Raw genomic sequence first — 24,114 nt, 5'->3', positions numbered from 1 at the left:
TCCAGTTTAGAAAATGTGAAAATACAGGTTTAACTGGTTCAACCGGTCAACAATTTGCGATTTAATTACAGTTTACTCTAGTTCTCGGGTTAATTTCTCGGTCTATTCAGTTCGGTTTCAATAACATTGCGAAACACCCAACACCATTTTTTCTGCACTGGTGAAAATTTTGGTCCATACCAGTTGCACCAACTCACTCCAATCAATTCTAGTCGTACTTGCCAAAACATAGTGCACTGCCCAGTTCCGATCAATTTCGGGGGTTCCTGTTGAGGTTAATTCCTATGTCTGCACTATAAAGACTAAAGACATGTTTCGAGCCTTAGCTGTGTGAGAAATTAAAGTTCCCAATTTTGTGTACGACTTTTCTATTCCTGTAGGATCGTATCGACTTAGCGATACCAACGACGATATTTTTATACTCCCCCTCCATGTAATAGAGGTCGGATTCCACCTACCTCTACACAGTTTCTTCTGCCACTTACTTGAGGATTATAAGATCGCCCCCTGAACAGTTATCTGGGTTCCCCTGGTGGATTGCGATAGCTTATTTCCTCGATTGTTGTCAACGCGATAAGGTGCCACTGCTTGTTATTTTTCAACGTCTGTACCAACTGAAGGCCCACAATCGAGGAAGGTCATCAGGTCTATGCTACTTCACTCCTCGCGAAGGCATAGAATCTATAATTTCTAATAAGTGCTCCAACCTCCGTTTGAATCAGAGTAAGTATATTCGGGTAAAGTGTAAACTTACTGATGGTTTTGGTTTTCCCACTGAATGGTCCTTGCCAAGTAAGGATGTGTGTTTAACTCAGCGAAACATTATGATAGAAAAGGTTGAGTGCAATTTGAGAGGCTTCGCAAAGGCTGTATTCTAAATTTGGAGGATGTCTTAACCGTGACGAATGTATTCCAACACTTCCTCGAAAACTTCAGCCCCAACCGATGGAAACAGGGTGATAATAATGAAGTAGCTAATGCAATTAGGGTGCATTCTGAGAGGTTCAGGTGGCCGTCTGGGGCCAAAGATGACCTGGGACTAATACTGTTGGGATACAAAGAAGAACCAAGAAATTACTTCTATAGTTTCTGTAAAATGAAGCCTCGCCCTTGGTTACGAACCCTAACTTGCTTACTATTACTAATGATATTAGAATTGTTAGTGGTACAGGCATAGCTCGCGATGCTGAAGACAATTCAAAGGAGTCTACTAGTTTATCACGCGAAATCGACGAATACATGAGCATGTGAGCTTTTATGTTGGATATGTGCAAGAAGCACAAGACTAACACAGGGGTTGCTAATGTTGTGCTAAGTAGCGAGGAGGAAGAATATAGTGCGAGATTAGAACAACATTGAAAAAAGAAGACAAACCACACTGGACCTTCTGCTATTATGGTTGCTATTGGGAAATGTCCCCATATTGTATTAAACATGTAACTGTTTTCTACGTATTTCACTGATGAATAAATAAATAAAGTTAATTTCACATTTCACTATTATGTCTTTTATATTTTGCATGCTTAGCGAAATTGTGACAAGCAAATATTAGCTTATTGATTGTCTAAAGTTCAAACTGAAGATAAGTGCCATTGTAAAGAACGTTGACAATGCGAGAAATACAGCTTACTTCAGTAGATAATCTAAATGAGTTCGTAATCCCGTAAAAGAATCAAAGTGAGCATTTGATTCAAATACTGAGAAGGATTATTATGTCGCCTAGAATTTCAATTAGGGATATGACTAGTCTTGACTATTGGAGCAGTTGACTCCACGAGTAGAGACTTAGATGTATTCATTGGTAGAATGATACATTAGACTAGACCTAAGATGAATTAATTCTGAACCCATTTGTGAATTATTTCACTTGTAACGTTCATGGTGTGATTTACCTAAATCCTGAGTTTGTCATGGCCATGCGTATGCAACTCATGTGCTTTGATATAAGTGGAGGCTTATTCTCTGAAGATGATCGAGCCCACAGCCAGTATGTTGGGTACATGACTTGTGTATGGCATGACTTTACTAGAAACAGTGGAATTCATAACTCAATTAAAGAGTTAATGATATCCTCTGATTGGCATTGTGTGGATTGATAAATATGGAACGTGGCCACAAGTTGCTCATTTTCAAATGAGCAATTCATCATAGTCAATTGTTGACAGTGGTCATATTAATTATTAAGAAGACACAATGGTGACAATGGAATAAAATAAGATTGTATTGAGTGAACGGATTTAACTCAAAGGAATCAAGGATATCAATTGAGGGTAACACACACATGACGAGTTCATTGGACAAAGCAGTTGGACGAATTACTTTTGTAAAGAGTATACAATAAGGAGTTTTCAATCATGATACTTATTGTGGACTAACTCCATGATTAAGTAATTGCGAATTATTGGAACGATACTTGTTGACATAATTACAATAACTAGAGCCTAATTGTATATGTCCGATTGGTCCCTCCGCTAGCTTAACAAATGCTCAATTGAACTGCATTTGAATTAGAAAAAAATTCTACGACTTTAGAAATAATTTAATTTCAAAAAATCGGGCCGACAGTCCAACCGATGGCTAGATTGAATCGGTCGGGTCGTTATTGACTCGGATCGAACTGGTGGCACCCGAACCGGCTCGGGGTGCTGTAAGGGTGTCGTACCTGCATCACCAGACACGACGGTGCTGATGGCTGCCACGGCGGTGCCCTCGTGGCCTATGGTGATTGATCGTCGGTGGTTGAGCAGTGGAAGAGTGATACTCTTACTAGGACTCTACCAGAGTATTTGATTTCAAATTAACTATTCCAAAAATAATAATAGTTTAATATTAAATTTAATTTAATACTTATATTAATAGCATTTTATTAATTTAATATTAAAGTGATTATCTTAATATTAAATTCAATTTAATGTTTATATTGTAGATAAACATTTTATTATTTTAATAAGACTTAATATTAAATTTAATCTAATATTTATCAGATAAATATTAGATTAAATTTAATATTAAAGTGATTAAGTTTAATCATAGTTGAACTCTCTAAAGTCTCCCCATATAAAGAGAGCATCGGGTCATTATTTACACACACTTGAATTCAAGAAAAAGTTGTAGAGAGAAAATTCTCTAAAGAGATTATTCCAAAAAATTTCTAGAGATATTTTTTTATTTACAACTTGACCCAAAAGTTTAGAGAAATTACAAAATTATCGCAACGTGAGCTTGAGGATAGCGGAGAAGACTAGTTGATCGAAGCGCTCATCCTCAACGAATCGAAAAGGTACAATTTTGATTAAGTATTTATTACTTTAGATATCACAACTAATATCTTGTTTTGGAAAAAATTGTTAAAACTTTGATTTTTCCCTGAACTTATTTTCTGTTATGCTTTCCAAACCCGTTTTTCTAATAATTGGTTTCAGAGCTAGATTGTGTTCTACCTATAAGTATAAACAGATAATCAAAATAAATTTCTCTTCTTCTTGAATGATTTGATTACATAGAAAGTGACATTCTTTAGATTTTATGAATGTTTTGAGTTATATATGAGAATGGATACGATATTATATATTTTTTATATAATTGTTTTTTTTGTAGAGGTTGTGGTTATTAGGAAATAGACCGTGGACTATCATCTCCACGTGGGGCTATTTTTTTTAAAAAATTCATAGAATTATTGTGAGTTAGAAATGAATATAGGACTTGAACCTTGCTTGTTTTTAAAATTTTGAGTGGGAGAAGGTCCTTGAACAATACCTACGACCTCCATTGATGGTCCCTAAGTGATAGTATGATAAATTTTTGAGTAGGGTCCTACCCTGGCCGCACCCAAGGTAAACTTTGTCATGTGGGTTCATTAGATGAGATTTCCTTTTGAGGAAAACTAGTCATGCATGACTTTCAGAGAGATTTTCCCAAGATGAATCACAAATAAGATCATGTTCATGATGGGTGTTGAGTCAATGGTTACACACTTAAGATCATCTTTTATTAAATAGTTCTCCAAGAAACGATATTTAGGTAGAGATGATGGCCAAAAGTTAAACGGTCGTTAGTTCGTGTGGATTCTTGAGAATTAATATTCATGAACTGATTGGATGTAATCCATCTTCTTACTAGTTAATCATGAGACCCCAATGCGATATGGTTGATGGGTGTGAGAATGATCGTAGCAACGGAATTTTTTTTAAGGTTGTAATACAAGACCCATGTATCATATTGCATTCTTGATATGTTGCTGAAATGAAAAATATTTGCTTAATACAAAGATACTAATTAGTGAATCTTTATTTTTTTTTTCAATTCAAATATGTCTCCTACTCCTCTTATTAGCATTCTTATTGAGAATAAATTAAATGAGGGTAACGTTCGAGAATGGAAACGGAACTTACTGATAGTTCTCAGCTATGAGAAACATAAATTCGTTCTTAACAAAACGTACCCTCCTGAAGCTCAGCCCAAAGCAAGAAATCACTGGAGAGATTCTAACTCGATTGCTTGATGTTATATGCTAGCGAGTATGAGTAGTGTGTTGCAAAAGCAACATGAGAATTTTCGTATTGCCAAAGAGATCATAACAAATTTGGAGGATTTTCTCGGAGGCCAAGTCGTATTGACTCAACAATCCACTATTACAAATTTGATGAATTCTCAACAGAAAATTGACACTCTGATCAAAGAACATATGTTTAAGCTTATAGGATTCTTTGCGGAAGCGGAGGGCAGTGGGGCTGAATTAGACGTGAACATACAAATTGAAATAGTGTTCAAATCCTTAACCAATGAGTTTGTTGGTTTTAGGGCCGCTTACAACTTGGGGAACAAGGCGCTTACCTTGACTCAGCTCATGAAGGAATTACAATCTTATGAGTTGATGCTGAATGGTGGTAAACTGGTTCAGGAGAAACCTGATGCAAACTTAGCTATGGGCCCCTCATCCTCTAAGGGGAAACAGAAAGCTAAGGGAAAGAAGAAACCAACTAAGTCTTCAATTCCACTTCGTGTAGATAGAAAGAAGGTTAAGAAGTCAAAAGATCCTAAAAAGATCAAAATTTTCTTCTACAACATGAAAGGTCATTTCAAATCAAACTGAAAGGAGTACTTGGATCACCTAGCTGAAAAGGGCAAAGGTATGAAACTCTTTGTGGTTAAAGCTTGCTTAGTGGAAGAATCAATTGAAAATTGGGTTATTGATTCTGGAGCCACTAACTCAAATAGATAAAGGTTGTGAGAATCTCAGATAAGTTTTAAACATCAGCTGGGAACGTAGGTCCATGAGCTGTGTCGATAAACAAATAACTTAAGTACAGATACCTATAAATAACATTTTGCATTAAAGAGTAGGAGACTATACACAGTACTTTTTCAAATGATGAGCACTTCAAGTCCGTGGTAAGACAGTGCCTTCCATTTTTGGTAACTTGTACGCTCCGTATCCTATTTTCTGTACAACCCTATAGGGTCCCTCCTAATTGGGTGCCATCTTGAGTTGTTGCGATGCAAGGAAACTTTCTTCAGTATTCCTCAATACCAGGTCATCTACTCGAAACTGTTTACTTTTTACCTTGGAATTATAATAGCTAGCTACCTGCTAAGCACTTGTTACGTTTCTAACTTCTACTACTTCTCTTGCTTCCTCTGTAAGGTCTAAATTGGATGTCATCACCTCTTGATTCGCAGCTTCATCGAAGTGAGCTATCCTATATGGTCGTAAGCCTATTTCAGCGGGAATAACTGCCTCCATGCCATAGACAAGCGAGAAAGTTGTTTCTCCCATTTTAGTGTGAGGTAAAGTTTGCAAAACCCATAGGATTCTTGGTAGCTCTTCCAACTATGCACTCTTTACGTCATCAAGCTTCTTCTTTAAGGCTGTTAGAATCTTTTTGTTAATTACCTCAAGATGGTTGTTTGTTTGTGGCATTTTGATAGAACTTTGAGCTAAGGCAATCTATAAATCCTTGTAGAAATTCTTAAATTTTCCCTGAAATTGCATACCATTATCCGTTATGATCAAGCGCAGTATGCCAAACCTGCACACATTTGAATTCTAGAGAAAAGATTCCATTTGTTTTTCCATGATAGTCATCAACGCTTTCACTTCTATCCACTTAGTGAAATAGTCTACAGTTACTACTATGAACTTCTTTTGAGTTGTAGCTATAGGGAATGGACAAATGATATCAATTCCCTAGGTTGCAAACGGCCAAGTGTTCGACATGATTTACAAGGGCTCTATTAGTTGCCGTTGTATCTAATCATGCCTTCAAGAGGAGCCACAAGTACAGACCATATGGTGTGCATCCTTTTGTACAGTAGGCCAGTAATACCCCTGTCTAAAGACTTTTTTTACAAGGAGTCTACCTCCAAATGATCATAAAAAATTCCTTTGTATATTTCACGCATCACATACTCAGCTTTTGTAGATGACATGCATTACAACAATGGCTGAGAGTATCCCTTTCTATTGAGTACACCCTTTAATAGGGTATATCTCATGACTTTGGGTCGGAGCTTGTCAAACTCTCTTGTCCAGTTGAGCATCCTCACCTTGTAATGTCTGCATGATTAGAGTCATCCAATTTTCCTCACAATTTAGGTTATATACTTGTGCAATATCATAACTTTGGACTTTCCTATACTCTAACAGTATTTTCCCCCTTTGTTCAATAATGAGGGACGATGCCAACCTTGAAAGATCATATGCGTGTGCATTGTCTTTTCTTGGCAACTGTCGAATGTGCACTTCACCGAACTCAATAAGCAATCGAGCAGCCATGTCATGGTATTTTTTTAATGTCAACTCTTTTACCTTATACTCTCTGTTCATCTACTCTGCGATCAGTTTAGAATCAGTGTAAATGATCAGCTCACTTGCTCCAAGTTGGTGAGCCAACTACAATTCGGATATCAAAGTCTCATATTCTACAACGTTGTTGGATGCTTGAAAGCCGAGAGATATCTCATATTCCCACTCATTTTTATCAGGATCAATTAACAAAACTTTTGCCCCATATCCTATTTTTGTTGTAGAACCATAAACATAAATTGTCCATCTCCTCCGACACTTATTCAGCTCGCTTCCCCCTGTGGTAGAGTAACTACTATGTCCAACACAATGGGTATGAAAAGGCATAGAGAAAAACATGTATTTATTAAAAATTATCAAAAACATATTGGATCAGTTAAATATGTACAATAAGATATAATGGTATGTCATATGCATTTATTAAATGTTAAAAGGACATATTAATGTTCACAAGTTAATATCATGATCAATAAGTTACCTACGAGGTCAACTGTCTGCTGAAAAGAGCATTCCATTATAAAATCTGCTAAAATCTAGCTTTTTACTGTTGTTCTGGAGGCATATTGCATGCCAATATCAACCAACTTGATGCTCCACTTCGTTATTCTCCTAGAGGCGTCTGCTTTATACAGCACACCCTTAATGGGCTGGCTTGTCAAAACCGTGATGGGATGAGCTTGGAAAAAAGGTCGTAACTTGTAAGCTACCATGATCAGAGGGAAGATAATCCTCTCTATCTTCACATACCTCTGTTCTCCACCCTAAAACACCTTACTCACATAATAGATTGGAAACTGGCGAGCCCCATCTTCCCTAACCAAAACCGCAACCATGGTCTCATCTGAGGTCACCAGATAAACAAAAAAAGTTTCACCTACGCTTGGCGACATCAATAGTGGAGGGGAGGTAAGATACAATTTGAATTTATCAAAAGATTCCTAGCACTCTTCGGTCTATGAGAAAGAAGTCCTCAAAGCTTTGAAAACAGGTAAACACTTATCTGTCATTTTGGAAATGAACCTGTTAAGTGCCACCACTCACCTTGTTAGACGCTGAATATTTTTAATCGTTTGTAGGAATATCTAAGATAGCACATATTTTCTCTTAGTTCACCTCTATCCCCTCTCTAAAATTACAAAACCCAAAAATTTGCCAGCTGGCACACCGAAAGTGCACTTCTCTGGTTTCAACTTCACGTTGTGAGCCCTCAAAATAGCGAACGCTTTTGCCAAATTCTACACATGTTCTCTCATAGTTGTACCCTTCACCAACATATCATCAATGTAGATGTCAATATTGTATCTAATATGTTCTCTAAAACTCTATTCATAAGCCGTTGATAGGTCGCACCTACATTCTTTAGGCTGAAAGGCATAACTTGATAACAGAACAACCCCTCCTTACTGATAAAAGTTCTTTTATCTTGGTCATCTGAGGCCATAGAGATCTAATTGTAACCTGAAAAACCATCCATGAAGCTCATGAACTTGTGACATAAAGATGCATCAACTAAGTGATCAATCGATGGTAAATGGAAATTGTCCTTGGGGTACGCCTTATTGAGGTTGGTGAAATAAATGCATATCCTCCACTATCCATTGGCTTTTTTCACCATGATGAAATTTGAAACCTAGTTTTGATACTTAACCTATTTGATGAACCCTACTAATAAAAATTTGGCTCCCTGCAGTCTCACTACCTCTACTACTTAGGATGCGAACCTTCATTTTTTTTCTTAATAGGTTTTACCGAAGGGAAGAAATTCATTTTATGGACAATTACTTGTAGATCTACCCCAGGCATATTCACCACAGACCACACAAAAGCATCGGAGTTCACCCTTAGATACTGGACCAAGCTCTCTTTTTCCTCCGGTGCTAGTGCTGATGAAACCTTTACTATTCTTCCTTGATCATCGTAAAACAACTACAAAGTCTCTATGTCCTCTTCCAATTCAGGTTTTTTGCTTCTCTCATCATCTCTTGCATCCAAGCTATCCAAATCCAAGACTTGACCACTTAACACTGCCTGCTGCGAACTCTGTTCCCCCTCCGAACGCTCTCACGTATGCTTTATAGCCAACATATGACATTTCCTAGAAGTTCACTGATTGGACTACTTAAACCCTATTTCTGTTGTCGTAGGAAACTTAATTTTTATACAGAAGGTAGCAATCACCATTTTTTCCATTCTCATTATTGGTCGACCGAAGATGGCGTTGTATCCCATTGGATGATCCATTACAAAAAAAGCACATATTCAGTTGTTATGTGCTCATCATCGCCCAACGTTGCAAGAAGAGTGATACAACCCTTAACTTCAATAGGATGGTTTGCGAAGCCATACAATGAACTAGCTTTGAACAAAGCCTTCTATTTTAATCCCATCTTTTGATAAGCTTCCCAGGTCAAAACCTCAACTGTACTTCAACTTTCCACGAGTATTCTCTTGACCTCAAAGCCCACAATTGTTGTAGAAACAACCATTGGATCATTTTCTTCTTTATCATACACAAATTCTTTATCCTCGTTACTAAATTCAATACTCTAATTCCCTTGCTGACACATTCTTTTGGGTGCATTAACCGACATTACACTTCTCAAGTGAGCCTTCCTTTATGCACTGGAGTCACCCAATCCTCATCTATGCCCATAATTACATGTATAGTACCTCTCAACTTTTTCTTTCCCTTGCCTTCAGTACGTGAAGTTTGGCCTTACTGAGTGGTATTTCGAACCACAAAGTCAGTGAACTCATGATTTCTTATCGATTCTTCAAAAGCATCATTTAAAGAGAAACAATTTTCAATTTTGCGCCCCCTATCATCGTGGAAAGCAAACCTGTCCCTCAACTCTGACTGTTTTTCACTTTGTGTCATAAGGGAAGGAATAGGTAAGATACCTAGGCTTTTCACCTAATTCAGAATATAAGTATGAGTAACAGTCAGGGGAGTATAAAATTCAAACTCACCCTAGGGGATATACCTCATTGTGAGCTCTAGTTGGGCTATTTGAGATGCTCTAGGTGACTCATTTTATGGTTGTGCTCTATATTGTATTTCATTCTACACATAAAAAGATTGATGAGGTGGCCTCTATATGTTGCAAGCCCCATCTCTACTCCTGAACAACCTATCATCCCTCTAGAATATGCCACGTACTGCTCTTTTTGTCTCTTTTGCCTCTACGAACTTGTGGGCCCTTTCCTCAAAATCTTTCAAACTTTGAGGCCTATTGTTGGTGAATGAATACTATACATGCTTGTTCTGTACTCCCATAATAAAAGCATCAGTATCCCATTGATCCTAAAGGTTCTTTATGTTCAGTGTTTCCGTATGGAAACATTTCACAAAGTCTTATTAAGACTCTCCTTCCCTTTGTTTCACAAATATCAAACCTATAGGAGTGCTCATAACTGTTCTATGTGCTCTGGACCATACCAAAATCATCTGACCCAATTGAGAAAAACTCCGAATAGACACCTGGGGAGAGATAAATACCAATCCTTCCTCTCCCCTGAGAGTTGTGGAGAAAGCTTTACACTTCGCAGGATCTAAAGCTCCCAACACATTCATGTAGTCATTCTAGCAGTTCGTCCGCTAATTTTTTTTACTAGTGATTTAACCACAAATTACTGGCAGTGTCACATCCCGAAAACTGGGTTAGTAGAAATTGGGTTAATGAACCGAGAGTGGTCACGCCCGAATTTTTTTAGATGATCTTTTGCTCATTTGTAAATAAATAAGTATCAAGTATAATGATTTAGTAGTGGTGGAGTTGTCCTTGATGATCAGTGTTTGAATCCCTCCCCTCGCATTATTTTTTATGTAGTGCAATTTTGCTTCAAAGCTTAGCAAAGGTCACACCATGTTTTTAAAATAATTTTGATAGGAGTGTGAACAAGAAATTAAATGGCCTAGTGGTTAGGAGCTCAAAAAGTTCCTAAAGGTCCTAGGTTTGAGTCTCCACATTCACAACCTTTTTATTAATATTTTTGCCAACTTTAGCATGTCAACACTCCTATTGCCATCCAACTCACTTACCATGCATGAGAACGGTTCTTTCTATTCTTTTCAAGTGAACATGACTTATTTACTCAAGCACGATCCCTTTTTTCCTCCTTTGTCCCCTCAACATGCCCTTTTATCGATCCTTGCCATCTGAACCGATTCATTGTACCTAGACAAGTACATTTCACCTATTGATTCATTTTTCCTTACTCTCCTCTCCTTATTGTCGTCCCTTTCCTTAGCTCATCCCTTTCTCTCCATTCTTTTCTTTGTTTTGGCCATACTTCCATTAAATTTTCTTTAGTTTTCCTCCTCTTTTTCACCACCCTTTGCAAACCAAACCACCATAGGACCTCCTCCTCGTCGCTGCTCATCTCATCTACTTTACTCCAACGTCGCCCCTTACACCACCACTCACCACTGTGCCCGCCACCTTGCACCACCAATGCAAATCCCTTCATTTTTTTCTCCACTCCTCATCTTTCTTCATTGTTATTCTCTCCTCCCTTTCTCAAGTGTCACTTCTCTCTTTTCCTCCTCCATTTTTTTCTCACTAGACTACCGCCGACGACTTGCTGTCACGCCTCCACCAACTTTGGTGATCCTTCTCTTTTCTTCTTCATTTTTTGATCTCTGTCATCTTCTTTGGTAGTAAAAGAATCATATTTCCCTATATTCTTTAGTTTTAATTTAATTTATGTAAATATTGTACTTTTGACTCACTTTTTCAAGTAACCAATTTCTCTAGATCTGATTTTCTCTCTAACTCGAGACCCTGATGACCCATCATTCCTTTCGAATCAATCGAGTTAGAGTAAGTGTGGAAGTGGAATGAAAACCACTATTTCTTCCCTACTTTTCCTTTAGGCCAAATTTTCTTTAAGGGATTATAATGTATTTTCTTTCGTATAGTAACACACATTATTCTACTTTATGTTAAAGGGTTGATCTATACCAACCCGAAGAATTACTAACGTTGGAAAAGAGATTGCATTTCGATTGGTTTTTATAAGAGTAAGTTTTGATTGGATTATTATTAAATTGACTTATTCCATAAAATGTGTAAAATGACCTCCTTAATGAAAGATCACTTTTGTTGATAAGTAGGTAACTTATCGATTAAATCCAACTCTGGGCGTTCTTAGAGTGGTTTTGCTTTGGATCTAAAATCAGATGTGGGTCTAATCTAAATAAAAATAGAGATATGTTAATTCCAATATTTAAATGATATGTATTTATTTAAAATTGAAACCTTGTTAAAAATCTCCATAATATGAAATATTAAGAATACAATATGTATTCAAAAAGGGATGCTAAATCCGTAAAAACGGTAATCCTCAAGTAAGTACCTCGAATTGATTGTTTTATGATCGTATGTGTTAATTGATGTGATTTAACGAATGTTGTGAAATTATGTGTATATTCCCATTTCTCATGACGTGTGATATGATGAAATTATATGATAGGCATGATATATAAATCATGCCACCGATATTGAAATTGAGATATGATTCGCATGTTAAACATGCCCTACATTATATTATCCGATTTGCATGTCTCAACATGTCCAATATGATAAGTGATATATTAAAATGAAATATATGTTTATATATGTTCATTGTGGCCATATCACATGCATGTGGTGGGATATTGTAAGGAGGAAAAATTGGTGGCTTCGTCCACAACATACATGGTAGCTTGTCTGCTAATATTGGTGGCTTTGTCCATATTGGAGTGTTTGGATGGATGAGTTCTGAGAAACTCTTTTTGGAGTGTAACGGTGGGAGGTAGGATGTTTTATAAAAACTTGCATAATTGTTTAAAATTGCACTGCCATGATCATGTGCATCAAATTTGATTATGTTGTATGATAAGTATGTGTTTATTGTTATTTAACTTGTTATAAGACTCAAATGGGCTTTATAGGATTAGATGGTGACATTTGGAAGAGTTCCTAGAATTCTTTTTATATTAAAGTAATTAAAGTTTATCTTAATATTTTGTTATTCAAGGATTGTAACAAGTTTAAGTATGGACAGTGGCATGGGACATTACTTTGGGGATTTTCATTTTGATTTGCATGAATTGCTTGTATGACATTAAGTTTTAAAATTGCATAAATTAGTATTTGCTAAGATTATGCATGAAACTTGGTTTTATTAAAACTTGAAAAATCACTCTTTTTCTTCGATAATGAAAATGAGTTGTAGGCAAAAATACAACATAGTTTTGAGGTTTAAAATTATCTATTGACGTTTTATCAATTTACATGTAATACTGATTTTTAAAATTATGTTTATAGTAGAATTTTTCGTTGTGATTCTTATGAAAATATGTCAATATTAGAATTTTCCCTTTGAAATTCGATAAAGAGTTTTAATAAAATTAGACTTAGTTTTCAAATTACTAATGTTTACAAATGAGGTTTCTTAAGACATTTGATTTGAAGTTAACATATTTTCCTAAAACCATGTTCTTTAGTTTTGAATAAATAAACAAATGATTTAGAAATATGATTGAAAGTTTTGAATAGCGATCAAACTTTTACAAATACATAAAATACTGAAATCATTTATTTCTATAATACTCATATTTTCACGAGATTAAGTTAAATATTTGATTTCACTAGTTTTGAACGATTTACGTAAATGGTTTAAAAAGTATGTTTGAAAACTACGAAAATTTTTTTGGGTCGTTTCAATGGCCAATGTAGCTTTCTGAATTTGACCATAACGACTAGGTCGAGTTTGGGAGGTTACAGGCAGCTTATCTGCAAATATTTACTGTTGCTGGTGGTTTATCCGTAATGAGCGAATGGATGGGTAGAAAACTGCACTGACATTCAGGGACATGTTCATACATTATGAAAACTTTGTGATTCTATATATTTTGAAACACTGTGATCTCTGACACTGTTAGGACTGTTATCCCTATTTACTTGCATGCTTTTGTGATCTTTGGTACACTGATTTCTTATGATTAAGACTCAAATTGATCTTTATAACTCATTCCCTTAGTGTACTATCTTATAGGTAACCTGAGAGGTTAGGACCTGGACTAGGCATTCAGAGGTCTCATCTTAGTTTTTCAGTTTAATAATATAATTTTTATCACTATTTGGGACTGTAATACTTTTTATACATATTGTGGTATGGGTTAAATATTCTGGGTTATTTTGGTATTTTGCATTCAATATCGTTAAAATTGGTGAAGTTAAATAACTGGATGAACCTACATATTGGTGATTATAAGCATGTAAAAATACTTTTTAACAATAAAAAAAGAATAATAAAACTAAGAGAAGCCCACTACAATTTTTCCAAAATAAAATAGGCAAATGATTTAAAAAGGAAGTTTCTGAGAATCTGGTCAAGTTTTTTACTAAGTCATTTTGGTGACCAATGTGGCCTTTAGAATCCAACAATAACTTCTAGGTCGGGTTAAGGAGGGTACAGAGTTACTTTGTACTCACTTAGATTCTATGTTAGGTAGCCAAAATTTTTATATGTTTGGAGGCTTGTATAGATTTTGTATAAGAGCTTATTGAGACCATTTTATTCTGTTCATTGAGCAACTATTTTCTGAAAGTGTGCAAACTATTATTGCTAACATTGTTGAGCATTTACTGCCCAAATTCTCAAGGAGAGAATTTGGAGGTAAGTGCTCTAGTCTTTAGGTACAAAGGTGAAATCTCTATACTTGAGGAGTGATAGAGTTTGAATCACTTGCTGTATTGTGGATCAAAGATAGTGGAATCCTTGGTGTTATATAGCTTTATTTACATAGTTTTTTGTAGTGCTAAGCCATAGTGATACAGTTTTGTATTTCAACAACCAAGCAACTTAAAATAACAACAGATTTTTTTCATCCTTATAAAAAAAACAGCTACCACCTCAAATTGATAGGTCTAACTTCCAGGTTCTTTCCTATAGGTAACTTAATGCCATACAACAAGTTTAACTTGGAGGAAAGTTTCTTAATTCTAATATTGAAAAATCTAATTAATTAATTTAAATTAAAATTCCAAAACATGTGAATTTAATCATAAAAATTAATAATTTGAACCAAAAATATTTGGGATTAGAAAAATCAAAACATAAAATAGTTTGAATTTGAAATGATTTAAAATCTAAATGATCAAAACAAGTAACTCGAAATGACTTGAACATTAGATTATCTAATTACTTAACCCTAATGTTCTAAAGCCAATATGACTTAAAATCGAAATGATCCAAACCTGAATTGGCCTAAAAGTTTTATAACCAAATAAACTCGATCTAATTAATTGACTCACTCCAAAATTAACCAAACTCAACCAATTGACAAATCTATTTGGATTAGGTGTTCATAGGATAGGTTCGAGCTAATGCCTTTGAATGATCGATGAGATCAGCTTCGATAAAATTAAAAACAACAATGGCGGTGAAATTAAAATGAATGGTGATATGTTTATTTAGATTCAAAAGTTGTTGTAACTGTGAAGTGACAATGATAACAACTCTTAAAAACATTAATTTAAAATGTTTTGTAATATAATACATAATTACTTAAAAACCATTTTGTATTAAAAATTAAATTATGTTTTTGTTAAAAATATTTAAAATTATTAAAGCCATAGGTAAATTAAAATAAATACTTAAAATCATTTTATACTAAATAAGAATTAAAATCATATTTATAATGATAAAATTTATATATTTATTAAATTGTTATATAAAACAATAACAAGCTTTATGATGTATTCACTAGTTATTACATATATAATTTGCTATCATATCCAAGTGATGATTTTCATGTATTCACTTTGTATACAAATATAGTTACATTATGTATATTTTGATAAAAACATTAGGGAAATAAATTACCTGATCATTACCTACCTTTAAATCCAATAAAATAAAGGAATGATTGAGAAAGAAAAATAAGTGGGGCTATATTTGTAAAAACATCTTCACACTGGAGTGAGTTCTTACTCACTAAAGATAATGGATCTTTTCATGGCATGAGAGATTAAGGTGTTTGGATCGACCAACAAAAGAGCAACTTGACAAGGAGGCATGTCAAGAAAACACTAAACACGGAGCTCGGGGGCATTTTGGTAAACAAGGTTTCTGACATTCTTAAGGCATATGCAAGTTACTGGAGTCAAGGGATTACTCTTGGAAGCTAAGGGACCAATTAAACAATATGCACATTCGTTTGAACTAGCTAGCTATGAATATGCTCGAGACAAGGTAATTGTTAGGCAAGCCGATTGCGTGGTCACTAGACGAGGTGTCGCAACATCTTGTCACCCCTAATGGGTCTTCCAGATGCGCCAGGTAGATAGGTACCTACCTGGATGTATGAATCGAGTGTGTGGGATTAAACCACCTCACACAGGTGCTTGCATACTTAGGGCATTACTCCCTACAGCTATGGGTGCTGGAGCAACCCTGCTTGTGCTAAACCGCCTCTTTCCGACCAATGGGTTTTGACCGGTTTAGAAAACCAATAAGGCTTAGGACTGTGTTCCAATGGGTGTAAGAGGATTTGGGTATAAATAGGTGTAGAAGATTCTTTTGATAGAGAGAAGAAGCGTTGCAAGCAAGTGAACGAGCTATACTAGAAGAAAGCGTAGCGGGAGATTGGAGGAGATTTGGTAGCACTGATTGCAGTGGTAGGTGGTGGTCGGTAAAGTGCAAAAAGGAAAAAATAGCTGTCGATCACGCTTAACAAAGAAGGAAGTTGAGAGAATTTTAGAGAGAATTCTTTGAGAGTTCAAAATGCTAAAAATGCCAAAAGTACAAAAAGTCCTTTCACCTATCGTGAAAGACTCCTATTTATAGTGTTTCAAGAATAGGAGTTACAAAATTGATAATTAATATGAATAATGTAATTAATTCTAAGTTATACTTTCATTAATGATTAAGAATAAATAGTGAAAGGTTTTGTTGGTAATGGTGAATAGTGCAGAAGAATTCATTATGTTTCTAAAAAGAGGGAAAAACACTCAGTAATACAGAAAAAGGTTAATAGGTACAAAGCTAGATTAGTTGTCAAAGGTTTTCATCTACTACCTGGTGTGGATAATTATGACACGTTTAGTCAAGCTGTCAAGCCAACAATAATGCACCTTGTTCTAAGCCTAATAGTTAGTAGAGGTTGGCATTTGCGATAATTAGATGTTAATAATGCCTTTCTTCAAGGTCATCCTTCCAAAGATGTCTACATGGCCCAACCTCTAGGATTTGTTGATCGAGACAACCTATCACCTGTATGTAAATTAAAAAAAGGCTATATATGGACTCAAACAAGCCCCACTGGCTTGGTACCTTAAACTTCACCGATTCCTCATTGCGTCTAGGTTCACAAACTCTCATTCAGACACTTCACTTTTCATACTCCACTCAGGTGCCACTGCAGTATATCTACTTGTTTATATAGCTGACATTATTCTCATAGGTACCAACACTAATGTTGTTCAATGCTACATTGATCTCCTAGCACAACAATTTTCAATCAAGGATATTGGTGCCTTGTCCTATTGTTTCTGCATTGAATTTCTCACCACTTCATTTGGTCTATTGCTTACACAAAAGAACTACATCACTGGTTTTCTTGCCCAAATAAAAATATTTGGTGCACACCCTATTGCTACACCACTTGCTATTGATGGAAATCTTACACTTCATTTAGGTACAACATTGACTGACTACAAAGAATATAGAACCACTGTTGCTAGTCTATAATATCTTACTTCATTCACCCAGACATAACATATGTTCTCAAAAAGCTATCTCAATTCATGCACCACCCAACATCTGGATATTCGAATGCTACAAAACAGCTACATCAGTATCTGTGTGGCACACTGACTCATGGATTATTTCTTAGAAAATGAAATTCACTTTCTCTTCATGCCTTCTTAGGTGCAGGTTGGGCTGACAACTGCCGCATGTAAAATGATATGCTATTTTGTACAAGTATACACGTCGGTTCAAGTAATAAAGTGATGAGTGAGTATCGTTCCCACGAGGATCGGATTGAGGCACAAAAGTGGTCAAGTTATTCTAATAAAATGCAATTAATGCTATCGCAAAGCGATGGTAAGTATGCAGTGGCAATTAAAGGAATAATGGTGTATGCAATATGTGGAATTAATGAATACTTGGAAATGTTATGGCAAAACAAGAGTAGAAATGTAATGGCAATTATGAGAATTACTATGGGAATATTATGTAAATGAACAAATAAATAGCTTATAATGACATGGGAAAGATATTATGGCAAAGAATAAAAGATATACGATGTGGATTTGGAAGGTCGGGATTACCCAAAATCAACCCTTACTGTCAATAATGCCTTGGCAACATCATATCTACTCTACTGCAAATAAGAGTTCCAAAATGGCCTGCTTCTCGCGAAAATAAAACCTCAAGTTACCTTGCCCGTGTCTATAGACTTTTTAGATATCTTGCATGAGTTCATTCTGTATGATCGTGACTCTATGTCTAGAGATGACTACAAGTGTCTATCTAATACTTGCTCATTTCATTTAATTTTAATCCAACCAACCCAACCCTTTCGAAATGAGAATTAGTTTATAAGTATGCGAATAGTCTTCTATGTCTAGAGATCATTTGTATTTTAGTTAATAAATAAGAAAAATCAAATGAAACATTAAATTAAATTAGAGATATACTGCATCCATAAAAATAGTTTAAGGTTTAACTGAAAATAATCCCAACCCTATGAGATTTAGCTCATAGGCTGGGAAATAAAACTCTAAACCAAAATATTATCCGACATTGTGTTCAACTACTTCAATGCAATCTTTTGAAGGAACAGTAATGGAAATAATGGAAGAAATTAAGGAAATAGCTTTCGCTTGCCCAATCCACACTTTGGCAGCACGGTGACCTGTGATGGCTAAGAAGAACTGCCTTCATTTTCTTTTCCTTTACACAGCAAAACCCTTATTCACGCCTAAGGATCTCTGTCATTTTTTTCGTCCTTTGTGAGGTCCCCTTAATTGAATTTTATATATAGATTAGGCTAGCATTGGTTAACAGCTCGTGATCATCTTCTCATCTTTTAGGGGATTTATCTGGTACAAGTTTGAATTTGAACTGAGACTGTTACACAGAAAATGTTGACTTGGTCTTTCTGGCATTGCCATGGCATCCGTGATTGCAAACTGTTTGCAATTTGCCCTAACAACACATCGCTCCTTTATTTCCTCATCCCAAATCTTGTTCCTGCCACACACAAAAATGCACTGCAAGCAATTAAAAGTACCTAATTCCAACACAGTCTAAGTCCTAATGCAATATTAAAAATGCTAACTAAAATGTCCTAGAAGTCAACAAAATGTACTTAAGTACAAGCAATTAGCTAGGTCTAGAGGCATGAAATATAACTCTTTTCAAGAGTTATCACACCCCCAAACCTGAGTTACTGCTTGTCCTCAAGCAAAATACATCTAAATGCATGAATGCACCCATCTTACCTTGGCAAAAAAAAAAACTTTCTCGTACTGCCTAACTATTCGAAAAATAATTTATACCTTCGTTCTCAACAATCTTCTCTTTTTCTAAAACTAATTCCAATATCAAATGTTTGTTCAGCAAAGACAGTGCAAAAATTTCTCCCTAAAAACAAAATTTCCTAAGTACCTATGCATTCTCTCTTTTTTCCTATAGCAAATATCTTTTTATTTACTTAGTTCATTCGTTACCTAAACATAAGTCACTTACTTTAAGCCCATATCAGAATAGATTATTCACATTTTCATATATTTATTCTTCTATTTATTCTTGTTTTTTTTAAAGTAAATGTTATTATTATTAGGGGATTTAGCATGTCACAAAATTCTTTGACTTGACAATCACGATGGAGCATAAAACGAATTGTCGAGTACTTAATTATATCATAATTTAAACCAAAAGTCACTTATAAAACTAAGGGTTTTAACTAAAAAGATGGATGGAGCATACAACTACCTCCTTAGCTACTCAGTCCTTTACTATAATGGAATGCCCCTAAAATTATACCACACACTCTTACTTAGGTCCTCCTTTCTAATCAAAAGCACGACGGAGCAAACAAAGTGATGCTGACTTACTTAGCAACTCTAAGTATTGGAGTGCATACTTATTTAAACAAAATGTCATAGCAATTCAAATAATGTTTGGTTTCAAAATTCCCTAAGGGCATTAAAAATATACTTACTATATTTTGAAAATCTATAATAAAAAAAACAAAGTATAGGACATCCCATTTTTAGAAATCAATTTCCAAGCAACTTAGCCTGAGCTAACTTCACCCAATCCATTGTTACCTATTCTAGGTATATTGAAAAATTTTAAACTTATCATCGAATATCATAAAGAAAAATTGTACTTCTTATAGAAAAATAGTATTTTAATAGTTATTATGCCATGGAAAATATCCTATATACCAAAATAAACATACAAAATACAACTTAAATGCACAATACACCCCCAAACTTAAGGGATGGATTGTCCTCAATGCATGTAAAATCATGAACAGTATATAGCAAGTATAAATATACACACAAACGAAAAAAATTATGCAATGAATAAAAGAAAAACAAAACTTAACTTCCTTGGACTGGAATGTTGGCACTTCATTCAATTCTTTCTTGTGGACTTACGAGCATTGACTTTGTATTGCATCTTCCTTTTTTGTAGGTCAACTTCCTTAACTTCTTTATCGGTCTCCATTAGTTCATCAATCAGTTGATTGATTTTTTGAACCTGTGCAGTCATAGAGATGGGTGAAAATGTTGGTTCAGGAGTTTTACCTTTTTTAATGGCAGGAGTAGGTGCAGTGGTAGGGACATTTGTTTCTTCATTTCTTTCTTTTACTTCCTTCTCTAGTTCGGCAGAGCTTGGCTTTTCTAACTCCTCCTCAATAGCTTTTCTTTTATCTACAGTGACTCTTTCAGCCACAGGGTCAGTTTTGGCAGCAAGTGGAACTGGCTCTTTTCACACTCATTAGACGAGAGCAAAGTAGGTAGGAAAGTAGGAGATTTTGGCATGGTTCTCGAAAAATTTTTCAGGAGGGATCCTCTTAATGACAAATCCCTATCTTTTACATATGACCAATAGTGAGCCTGGCGTTCGTTGCTTTGTTCCAACTCTTCCATCATATGGTATTGCTACACCTCAAGTAGTGACAACCTCTATTCTAACTATTTTAGAGAAGTTAAGATTTTCTGGTCATGAGAGACGAGAGATGTTGCCGTGGGAATACATGTTGTAGGGGAAGCTTGACTGTGTTGGGATGTTGGAGAAAACTCAGTTCCTCATAGCTAGGCAAAAATTGCTTGCATTATCCCACCCTTATTGGGGGTAACACCCTCAGCATCGACTAAAGGCACATTTTCCGTCTTACATAGGATAAAAATAGGGGAAGGAAAATTCAAACTCTCGGTATTTTTATCAGCACACCTATGGACCTCTTGGAAGATAATCTTTCCTACATTTATCTATCTTCCTTGTAGAATAGAATGTGACACCGACATTCTTTCTTTCAAAACAGTCGTGTTATGCATAGATGGCATAAGACGACTCCTTAAAAAGTGGTATCACACCTTCCCAATTGGTTTTAATGTAGCTCTTTCAATCGTATAACACTCCTGGTTTGAAATAATCCACTGTGTTCCTTCAATGCATAAATCCTCTAATACTTTTTCCAACCCCTCCGGTGTAATATTCTCGACAAATTCAGAATGCTCATCTCTAACCTCCATGATGCCAACTGTGCATTAACATGGTCTTCGTCAAATGGTACAGGTTTACCCTACACATAAATGAAGAGAAAATTTGGGGAATTTACATGGGAGTAAAACTCTCTTACCACTTTACCCACAACATCCCCTAGGTGTAGACAAAATTTCCTGTGCTTTTCTACAATCGAGGATACCGATTCATCGTACCCCATGTAGGTTTCATCCTTTAATAAAAATCTTTGTTCAAAATAAAATGGCCGCTTTAGAATATTAGTTGATTACATTGTGACAGCAGCAGCATTAAAGAATATATTTGGTTGTGGAGCGCCGGTGCGTGAAGATTCTGTTGTTTTAGAAGTACTCCTTACACTAGCCATGAAGAGAAGGTTAGGGAAACAAAAAAGGAAAATAATAGAGTAAACAATAAATAACAGAGAGGTTGTATGTGAGAGAACCATAAAAATGTGAACTTTGTGAGAAGTGGGAAACATGAACGAGTTGAATAAAATAAAAAAGAATAATGATGACAGTTTTTAGGGAATAGGAAATATGAGTGAGAAGGGTTATGACGTAGAGGAAAAGTTAAAAACGGAAAAGACTTTTGGGGGAAAAATAAAATAATTTAGCCCTACATTGTGGGCTTCATACTTTGGGTTTCCCAATAGTCACTAAATGCAACTACCTAAAAGTCTTTCCTTTGGAATTTTGTAACCGGTCAACTCTTTTATTAAAACCTCATCATTCAATTTTTCATTGAATAATGTTTCTTTGTAATGTTGCGGCAAACTGCTGCTCTGTATACACTAACAAATCCTGCTTCTTTTATTCTGCTCCTATTCATAGTAATAAAAACATAAATGAAATTGTATTAAAAATAAAGACAATAAAAATAACAATGGGAAATAAAACTACTTATTAACAAAAATTCAAACATCACAAAGGCTAACGCTTTGCTTGTCACACTCTATAAGAGCACCCCAATAATGCTTCAAGGATTGTCCATTAACCTTGAATGTATCCTTTATTATTAGGTCTTTAACAACAATAGCACCATGTAAATACACTTGAATTACTTCAAAAGGTCTTGACCATCGAGATTTTAACTTACTAGGAAATAATTTGAGCCTGGAATTAAACAATAATACCTGCTGTCCAAGTTCAATTTGTCTTGGTAAAATTCTGACATGCTTGGACTTTTCCTTATACAAACGAGCATTCTCATATGCTTATGTTTGAGACTCTACCATCTCATTCAATTCTAGCTATCTCTTGTTGCCAACAACAACCCAATCTTTATTCAGCTTTTTAATCACCCAAAATGTTTTACGTTGAAGTTCAATAGGTAAATGACATGGCTTACTGTAAACAAGTTTAAAATGTGACATCCCTAATGGTATTTCAAATGCAGTTCAATATGCCTATAGCACTTCATCCAATCTAGTAGACCAGTCCTTTCGAGATGGATTCACCATTTTTTCCAGAATTTTTTTAATTTCTCTATTAGAGATTTAAACTTGGCCATTCGTTTAAGGGTGATTGTCATGGCAATTCTATGTTTCACCCCATACCTTCGCAAGGTATTGACCACCAGTTTGCAATCAAAATGGGATCCCTCGTCACTAATAATGGCTCAAGGTGTACCAAATCGTGTGAAAATGCTCTTATGCAAAAATTTTAATACTAACTTAGCATCATTAGGGGCTAGGGCTACTGCTTCTACCCACTTAGAAACATAGTCTGTTGCCAAAAGTTTGTATAGTTTGCCTACGGATGGTGGAAATGGACCCATACTTTGTAACGACATTTCCTGTCTCCTAGACAGATTTCTTATTCTCTAACAATGGTCACACAACCTATAAAATTCATGAGCATCTTTAAATAAACTTGGCCAATAGAATCCTGACTGGACTACCTTGGTAGCTATTTTCATCCCTCTAGAATGTCCTCTATATGGGGCTAAGTGACAATGTTGTAAGACACGATGCATCTCATTGTTGGGGACGCACTTCTGAATTATTTGACCTACACAATGCTTGAATAGGAATGGTTCATCCCAATAGTACTATTTGACATCTCGAAGAAAGTTTTGTTTTTTTTAGCATTGAGGTCAGGTGGCATTACACCATTTGCTAAGAAGTTTATAATGTTGGCGTACCAAGGTAATGCCTTGGCAATGAGAAACTGTTCATCTAGGAATTCTTCCTTAGTATATTTCTTACTTTCATTTTTATTCCTCGATTCTATTCTTGACAAATTGTTAGCCACTTGATTTTCGCTTCCTTTCCAATCTCTAATTTCCAAATCAAACTCTTGTAACAAAAGTATCCACCTAATCAATCTCAGTTTGGAATCTTTTTTCCATACAAAGTACTTGATAGCTGAGTGATATGTGTAGACTGTACTAAATAAGAATGAAATTTGTCGAATGCAAAGACCATTGCTAGTAATTCCTTCTCCGTAGTGGTATAATTAAGTTGAGTCTCTGTCAACATCCTATTACTATATTTCATGTAGAACAATGTTTCTCCTTTGACCCAAAATTACTCCCACGACATAATCACT

At 35.4% G+C, this 24,114-nt stretch overlaps 1 long non-coding RNA gene across 1 annotated transcript in view; it reads left to right on the top strand.

Moving 5' to 3' along the window:
• The window catches only part of LOC128036103 (uncharacterized), a 30,005-nt gene that overhangs the window by 2,787 nt on the left and 3,104 nt on the right, over positions 1-24,114 (top strand). The window lies entirely within an intron of this gene.

Source organism: Gossypium raimondii, chromosome 13 (genome assembly GCF_025698545.1).
Source record: "Gossypium raimondii isolate GPD5lz chromosome 13, ASM2569854v1, whole genome shotgun sequence".
Taxonomy (NCBI): Eukaryota; Viridiplantae; Streptophyta; class Magnoliopsida; order Malvales; family Malvaceae; genus Gossypium; species Gossypium raimondii.
This window is presented reverse-complemented; position numbering and strand designations above follow the sequence as displayed.